Source organism: Cydia amplana, chromosome 8, assembly GCF_948474715.1.
Source record: "Cydia amplana chromosome 8, ilCydAmpl1.1, whole genome shotgun sequence".
Taxonomy (NCBI): domain Eukaryota; kingdom Metazoa; phylum Arthropoda; class Insecta; order Lepidoptera; family Tortricidae; genus Cydia; species Cydia amplana.
The window spans coordinates 11956394-11966089 of record NC_086076.1 but is presented as its reverse complement, the minus strand read 5'-3'; positions in this window follow the sequence as shown (position 1 = coordinate 11966089).

Here is a 9696-nt window from a genome sequence, read left to right as displayed (position 1 = left end):
AAATTTGCCGTTTTTCGCGTATCCCAGTGGCGGCATAGCCCAATAAAAAAAATCATAACTTTGGATGTAGGCAACGTATTATTAATAGCTTTATATTTTTATAAAGAGCATTTTCTAGAGAATTTATTGAAATAATGCGTTATTTAATAAAACAAGGAAAGCGTTTTTATCGTTGTCCCGCGCGGCACTTGTTTTGTTATGACTTAAAGATACCCCCCAAAATCTTCTTTGTCTATTGAATAACGATTAGATCAACTTTACGACGCAATAGTGCGGTTAGTTGGGCGTCTATCACCATTAAGTATGCAAGCGGAAACAGTTTTATTTATGTAAAAACAGCTAATAATCTCTTTCGATATATTTTGGTACGACTACAATAACATTTGTATGGACGCTTCATATGTTGGTACACAGTCGAAATAAAAATGTGAATTTCATAATAATACTTGTAAATAAATAAGTGAGTCGGTTATATGGTGTAAGAAATTTCGCCAAAAAATATTATTGACATTTGTATGGCGACATTTGTACGGCTATTTTGACCGTGCAGAAGCGTCCAGGATGTTAGTGCTTAAACACAGAACAATAGTATAAGTGTCTAAGTGCGAAGGACGAAGGCCGAGCTCCCCGAAGGACGAAGGCCGAGCTCCGCGTAGGGCCGAAGGCCCGAAGCGTCCAGGCTGTCAGTTCTGTGTTTAAACACTGCTGACATCGTGGAAGCTTCGGGCCTTCGGCCCTACGCTGAACTCGGCCTTCGGCCTTCGCATTTATTTAGACATTTGTACTATTGATCTGTGTTTGAGAACTGACCTCCTGGATGCTTCGGGCCTTCGGCCCTACGCAACGTCAGCCTTTGGATCTTGCGACTTAGACACTTGTAGGTACTTTAAAATACTTGAAAAAGTTACGGGAGGCGCGCGTCTGTCGGACGCTTTGGACCTTGGAATCGGTCCTAGGGTCCTACGCAGAGCTCAGCCTTCGGCCTTCGCATTTCGTTAGACACTTGTACTATTACTATACCACTATATTCTCGCGAATGTTTGATGTATTATATATTTTTTTTTTTAATGTAAATTAATTTATTCAAGAAAAAACTCTAGTTATATATGTAAGAAATCCACAACGCAGGCTTCGTCCGGTGGCCACAAATGCAAATCAGCAACATGCTTCGTCCCAAACACAACAAGGATGATATCCGCAACAGGCTTCGTCATTCTAAAATCTAAGTTAACCCGTGGAGCGCCCTAACAAGACACGTGTGCTAGTAGTTACTAGCACACGTGTCTTGTTAGGGCGCTCCACTACCTATACTAGTTAGTATAGGAGTTCCATACTACGGTAATTCTGGGGCGCTCCAGGGGTTAAACAATATAACCGTCACGAATCGTACCTGGCTCAAATGTCCCCATTACGCTGCCAGCGTTACCGCGCTGAATGGCCAATGAGATCTGTTGGACCAGGTACGATCCGGACCGAGGGTCGCACCCCCTGTCCCTCAGCCGCCGACCCAAATCCCTCACAAACCCCCTAGCCTCCACAGCCCAAGGTCCCGCAGTCTCGACTGCAACTGGGACAAAGTCGTACATTGGTTCCAGGGCAGAGTATTTGGCATGTTTCATTTTGGCGGTATAATAATTATGAGTAATATACTTAAATGTTATCTGTAAAGATTATTTGGGGTGATATTGATTCACATCTAAATGAACACAGCTTTTATGGGAAATTTTAAAATAATTAATTACAGCGTCACACCTGTTTAATTATATGATCAATTAATTTTGGAGTAATTTTTTTTTTGTAAATAACACACCAAAATTACGAGAATAGATATTTTATACGGGTACTTAATACACGTTTTATAGCAAACTCGTTCGCGTTTTTCCTGTAGACATCGCTAATTTAAGGGAATCTAAAAGCAATTTTTACGCAGCACCTTTACAGGCGGAATACACGTTTTCAGTTCTTGAGACTCAAATGAGAAAAACGGGATATACGTACCAGAGTCGTTACCTTTTAATGTATTGTCTACAAAAGTGACCTTTTCTAAAATTTGTTTGACCCATACAGCAGAAAGTACTCAACTAAGATAGTAATTAGTAATAGGAACTCGAGATTGTCAAGCAGCTGCCATACGTTCGTTCTACGTGTTCTAACTCGCGCCGCCACGCCGCCATAGATTCTAATGAACTATTTGAGGAGATTAACAGGTTTCACTAGAGTAAAAGTGGTACGTAAAGAACCATATTTGCTTTATCTTACTACTTCATGTAATTTTCGTCAGCTTTGCGCCTTAATTTTCGCACACGGTGGCCTCAAACAAGAGCAGTGATAAAATTTCTGTAAAAACTGTGACTGTTTTACCTTTTTGCAGCTTATTATAATTTCGCGTGTTTTATTTTTCTCATATTTCGTTAAAATGGAATAAGATCTATCAAATGACATCAATTTTACTGAAATCGGTTAATGGGCTGATGAGTAATTACTAAATGAACACTGAAAATAGGGGTCATTTTAACTCCTAAATATTGCGTCGTTTCTAGCGTAGAATCAGCGCCATCTATGTCACATGCATTTCCGAGTAATGACTACTTTCCTTTATACAATGATGTAATAACTTACATATAAGTATTATAGTTACAGAGATATAAGCCACCGCGCTATAACACTTTTCGTTACACTTGGTTTTTGGTCCGACACCTCTACTACGGGTTTTTAAAGACGTTCACCTAACGTTTCACGTCAAAACGTTTTTATTAACAATATCGTGCAATGTATAACTTACTTATTTTTGAAGTTAAAACTTCTTTAGCGGCGCTGTGCACTTTTTGAGATGGGGAAAAAATGTTAAACTCGAGACAGCGTAAGACGATCGCGTGACCGTAAGATTTAGATTGCCACTCATTTAGATGGCATTTAAATCAATAAAGAAAAACTCAACGGCATTACATGAAAAACTGTTACATGTAATGTCATTGAGTTTTTCTTTATTGATTTATATGCCATCTAGTGAGTTTCGCTCTAAATTGTATTAATATAACTCGAGTACTAACAGTGATGTGCTTAGGGGTTTCAAGTAATGAACGCTAACGCTAGATGGCGTTAACCTCAATTATACATAGTGTATTTTGCACTGGTCATTGAGTTTTCACTTCTGCCGGCACTCCCTGAGTGCAACCCGTTGTTTTTTTTTTATTTGAGTACCTAACTAAAGATACGTCCACATTTCAAAATAATATAATATTTCATACATATTTAAAATTCCTAAAACTGCCATGCCCCCAGATTAGTAGGCCTACTGAACCCTTTATACGTTTAACCGTGTTACACTTCAAGTATTTATTTCCACAACATTGATCAACTAAAATCGAGTAAAGAAGAACGTTCTCTGACGCGTTCAAGGTGAGTGTTAACTGAATCTCCCTCGAGGCGTTTTGACTTCCTGGTCTATTAACTGGCGAGGGGGTTCCTTTGATTGTTTCGATGAGGAAGTGTCAATGTTTTGTTAATTACAAGTGTGTCTGGACATTTCACGCATTTTACCTGCAAAACTTCTCAGGTACTCTTCATCTATTGTGTTCATGTATTATGTGTGTCTCTCTGTAAATGTTTTATTGAGTTTATGCAATTGTATTGTATCGTACTGTACTCAGGTATTTCCAAGATTTCCCCGATAAATATGTATAATATGTGTTAGAAAAGATAACTGATAGGTACCTTTTCATTTATGTTTAATAAATTCTAGTGAGAGAATCTTTCTCCTTTCATTTTCCTTGTCTGTGTTAATCTTCAGTTCATTCTTTCTTCAGTAATCCTTTGCGTCCTGACATTTCTTTTGCAGAAAACCATGGCCAAGTTTCATGTAGTTGTAGCATGTCATTTTTTATATGAAAATGTAACTTCGGGAGCGGCTTTTTGCCGGCGTGTTCGTGTGACTCTTAAAATATCATAATAAAAATATAAATAGTTTCCAGTGTAAGGCATCTGTAAAATTTTGCAATAATTATGTAGGTAATGAATTCATATAACATTAATTAGAAATAATCAATAAAAAAGGTAGGTCAAGATTTTTGTTTAATTTTATTATTATTCATTAGAATAAATTGATATATCTCATGATTAAACAATACATTAATCGGTATCACATACCTAGGTATTATTACTTTACAAAACGCACTTATAGAAACAGAGTATCGTTTTTAGAGTGGATATCACTTAAAGATTACATCCAGTCTCCTTCGATATTAGTGATACTTTCATAGTTTGACGAGCACGGCATCGCACAGCTAACTAGCGCCCTTGAGAACCAGACCGTCTCATGCGGTTCATTGACTTCATTATTTACTTCACTATGTTTTTTCTTATTGGCTATGTTTTATAGATTCAACGTTTCACGCTCAATTACTTTAATATAATTATTGCTCGTTACGTACAATGTTCTACGATTTTTTTAATGTGTATTATAAATTAATACTTTTCATTAAAATTGGATTAAAGCTGGTATCTTTATTATCTGAATTAATTGTCACTGGCACTATGCACAATACTAAAATTAAGTAAAGATAAGGTATCTTTGTCATATCATCATCAAGGGTACCTAGTTTACTCTTATGTGACCTCTTTAAGAAGTGCAACGTTGTCCGCATACGACAGTCCGGCTGCTTGATTGTTACCATCGTAGTATATAAAATAGATTTTCAGTATTTTCTTATCAAAAAACATTTGAGCCATTACTTCATTACATTGAAATATAAAAAATAAAATCATTAAAAAATACATCTTCATCAACGTTGCGTCTCTTACATTCTTACTTCGCAACGTATCTAAATTGTTCTTAATATGAACTTTAATTAATTATAATTACCCACATCTACCGGTACATGGATATGTTCGCGTAAGTACTGTCGTGTTATTATGTGTCGCAGTAACATTAAGACTTTTGTTTAAACTCCTACACAGATAATTAAAAATAGGCATTCAACTAGGCCTAGACTTTCAAACCATGCATTGTACTGCATTCATCACTGATGCAGCAGGCGTTACGCTTTTGGCGCCCTCCCACGATGTCACTCAATCATTCTGACACCCAAATTTGTACGAAGAAACGTCCAATCAAATTTGACCTTTGTATCAAAAGACAGTTTATACTCCTTTAAACAAGCTCTGCTTCGGTTTGATAGTATCAAGGTCTGTTTTAAAATGGTTGGTTATAATTTTTGTGTAATGCAGTTTAACTCTTGAGCCTACCAAGCGACCCGTGGTTGACATCCACCGCTGTAAGATTTATGAAGCAATTATACAATAAGGCTTCCATGGGCGGTGATAATTTAATTAAAATGGGTGACGTAACAGAACTTACAGTGTTGCCCAAGCGGGATGTAGGCTGTTCAAGCTGCCATGCTAAAGGTTGCAGCAGATGATTTAGCTTCACGTAAAGATCGCACGCATCTGTGCGTATGAGTACATACGCAATCGCTTTTACTACCTGTTTTATCCTGTTTCACTACTAGGTACCTATTCAGTATCACAGTAAACAAGCAATTTTCAAATATATTCATAGAAAAAACGTTACGCAGGCTTAACACGGATCTTATTAATCATATCATCTTCCGCGCGCGATGATCGTAGTCACTGTCAAGAGTAATTATATTGACTGATGTTCTAAGTCATGCAAACTGACATACCAAGAGTATCTGATCTTCAATTCAATAGCCGTGTCGTAATCGAACTCCAAAGACAGAAAAGCCACGGCCAAATGCCATCAAGATTGCTTTCGTTGTATAATTTATCAAAGACAATTTTTGATACTGATTTACCTGTAGCTTCGCAGTGTTAGCCTTCGTGTTAGAACCGAGCCATACAGAGGCTCATTGTATGATAATATACTCGTAATCACAATCAAATTTGAACCTCCCATTTAATGCTCGCCCATATATTTGAGGAACATTGAATGTGACAGTGACAATGTCCGCCCACCTCGATTGTGCGTGCAGTCGGTTGGTAGCACAGCATCACTACGCAATTATTGCACAAAGATCGTTGCATACGCATAATAATAAAATATGTCGCTTGTCGTTACATATTTATAAGCTGAAAGCAATAAAGGTACCTATATATTCTACCAATGCCACACGCGTTAACTTACTTCGTCGTAAATTTAATTACAAGATAAATGCCTTCCTTATAAATAGAATATTAATTTCAGAAGTCCTTCGCCTTAGACTAAGTCATCTGTTCTTCAGATTTACTTTCATAAATTCAGATATATTCGGGCATGTGCATGTTTCGGGTCAGATGTAACGTAATGCCTGTTCTTATTTGGCAAAAAAGAGATTTATTTCGGACGAACACCAGTAGCGAGCCGATTACAAACGACTGTATTAAAAATCCAAACGCGTGCTCCGCCAATGGATCAAATGCTAGTTGCTTGTATATTAGGTAATAGTCTGCTTGCTGAAATTATGTCTTGTTCTGTACTCTTGCGTAAAAAATGTTTTACAACAATATAATTTACCTGTATGAAGTTTGACTTAGGAATATTCATTATACCCAAAAACAAAGATTTAAATATACTAGACAGTACTTAACAGTAGTATGAATCTGAATTTACGTTTAGGTTTTAGTTATGTATGTACCTTTTCGAAATAGTAACGAGAAACCTTAAGTCTGTTAATAGTTCAATTAAAAACTTTCACCTATTTGTTGGAGATTAGAATTTAATTGTATTTGATATTACTCTTCAAGCTGAGACTTATAAATTTCAATTAAATCATAAATTATATAGCAGGTTACATAATATGGGCCCGTATATCCTACATCGTATCCTATATCCTACACGATAAGGAAACCCTATTTAAAGTAAGGAGTCAGTGGAGCGTTTGCTGAATGTCTCCCTCGATCCAGATCAGTGGGCTCTGGCGTCTTTGCCCATACGGAACGGTGGTTTAGGCATACGGCGTGCACGGGACGTCAGTCTGCCGGCCTTCTTGGCATCGTCAGAGGGAGTTGTGGGCCTGGTTATTATTTTTTTATTTTTATTCAGAGCCCACTGTGTCCCACTGCTGGGCAAAGGCCTCCCCCCTCTTCCTCCTGTGGGCCTGGTCACTGAAATTTTATCTGTGGATGGTGGCAGGCCAACAATTCCTTTTGCGTCTGAAGCTGTGGCGGCCTGGAGGGCCCTCAACCCGAATGTGCCGATGCCAGATAAACCAGACCGTCAAAGGATGTGGGATGACATAGGTGTGGAGCGGGTTTTTAATGGCCTGCTGGAACGCGTTGTTGGTGCAGACAAGGCTAGGCTGATTGCGGTGTCTAGGCCTGAGGCTGGGGCATGGTTGCGTGCACTTCCCTCTCCACACATGGGTACCCTTCTCGACAACGGCTCCATGCGGGTGGCTGTCGCTCTTCGCCTGGGCTGCGATGTTTGCGAACCTCACATATGCATCTGCGGCACTATGGTTGAGAGTAATGGTCATCATGCGTTGAGTTGTTGTCGGTGTGTGGAGAGGTTTCCACGCCACCATGCCCTGAATGATATTGTGCGGAGGGCACTTTTATCAGCAAATGTGCCTTGCATGTTGGAACCTCCAGGCCTAAGTCGGTCCGACGGCAAAAGACCTGATGGGTTGACGCTTATTCCGTGGGAGAAGGGTAAGTGTCTAATTTGGGATGCCACGTGTGTTAGCACTTTTGCCGCCTCGCACATTGGCCGAACGGCCCGGACGGCAGGAGCAGCGGCTGAATTTGCGGCACTTCGGAAGCGCGATAAGTACTCGGCGCTGCTGACCAAGTATATTTTTGTCCCGTTGGCAGTGGAGACGTCCGGGTGTTGGTGTGCGGAGGCCAAAATTTTCTTGGGTGAATTGGGGCAGCGGTTAAGGGAGAGAGGTCATGACCCTCGTTCTGGGTCTTTCCTGATGCAGAGGCTGTCCATCGCGGTTCAGCGTGGCAATGCGGCGAGCGTGATGGGCACCTTTGCGTCTGGAAGGGCGCGGGAGACGAGTTATTTGACTGAGTTGTGGCCTTGCTGAGTTTAGTTCTAATTTAGTATATTTAATTTTTATTTAATTTTAATAATTTTAATGTATTTTTAATGTAAATTTTTAAAGTGTTGATTTCGGATTTGTTTTGTTCTGTCTGTACCTAATTTATGTTTTTTTATAATAAATATAATGTTATTTAAAGTACATGAGTCAACACTTGCTAATCACAATTTTTTGTTTGCAAGAATTTAACTCTAATAAAAATGTATTTCAAACTGGCAAAAACAGGTCACACATGACAGAGGTCACACATGTATGAAACATAAATAAATAGAGTTACCAATCCAGTCGGGTTTTATGGAATTTGTATAAGTGTTTCAAGTAATTTTCTTGTCCGATTTCGTACGCGAATTGCAGTAAGATTTACAATGTAGTAAGTATACTGTAATTATCTACCTTAACCACTCAAGAAATATGACAGAACTCTTATAAAGTTTTAAACTTTTTTTTAAGTAAGTTAAGCGCGAATTTTTTCCCGCCATTGAAGCTCCTACAGTGCTTTCCTAAAGAGGTTCTCCAATACCCGAATCACGGGTCGTTGACAGACCTGACAGTGTCAATACCGAGCTAAAAAGCTAAGTTACAAAATAAGCAAGTCAGACAATTTTGCCATACATTTTAGTAGTTAGGTGTATCGAGTACCACAGCTTTGTATAAGCGTAGCTGAGACTGCTTGACTAACAGCGAGGGATAGTTAGTCTATCATTATTTAATCAGCACAACGACTACCTTTACAACACAATTTGATGTTGATTATTGTTATTAACACCATAAGCAAAAAGTGACAATCGTAGTGGTTATATTCTCTTTAGTCACAATGGTAAGAGCAAGTATGTGTATATCCACCTGCTTCTGATAATCTGAAAATACATGCTAATCCGTTAATGACACCTCTTGTGTTACAATTGTCTGTTGGTTATGGTATCACCTTAGCATCGAGTAGGCCTTAACGCTTCCAAACAAGCTTATAAGTCAACGGTGGATCGATTGACTTAAAACCGATTGATTTATAAGTACATCAGGGATTTTGGTGCGGGAATGTTTTACACTAGCCAAAAAATTGCTAAAAACAGAAACCATTTTAACATTTCTAAGCACATTTTGAGCTTACTCAATATTTTTAATTCATAGTTAGTTATTTTACAATAAACAGAGTTAAAAATACACGAAATAATTCCCACATCCAAAACCCCGATGTATGCTTATACTCGTAAGCATGTTTGGATTGACTTTTTCGCATCAGATTCGTTGTAAAATATGACAACATTATCCTACCCTACTTAAGTATTAGTACCGTAAAACGGGGTGAGTAGGTTTCGCAGGGAGAGGTGGGTTATAAATGGGGAGAGAAGGTTTGAGAGGGGGGTGAGACGGGATTTTAAGTCTACTGCTACAAAAATAATGTATTCCAATTTAAAATGGAGCTAATAAAAAAAATCGATCCAACAATCTTCCAAAATAACCTTTGTATGAAAACCCCTCTCACCCCAAATACGAGGCACTACGGGGTGAGGTAGGTTTTCCTCTTTATCGTCAAAGTTATGAAATGGAACTACCCAAAATAAAATAAAAACTAAAATACAAACGTCCGGAACACTTATTATATACACCATTCAGTTTTCATATGTAAAAATAAAATGTTATCGAGGTTTGAATT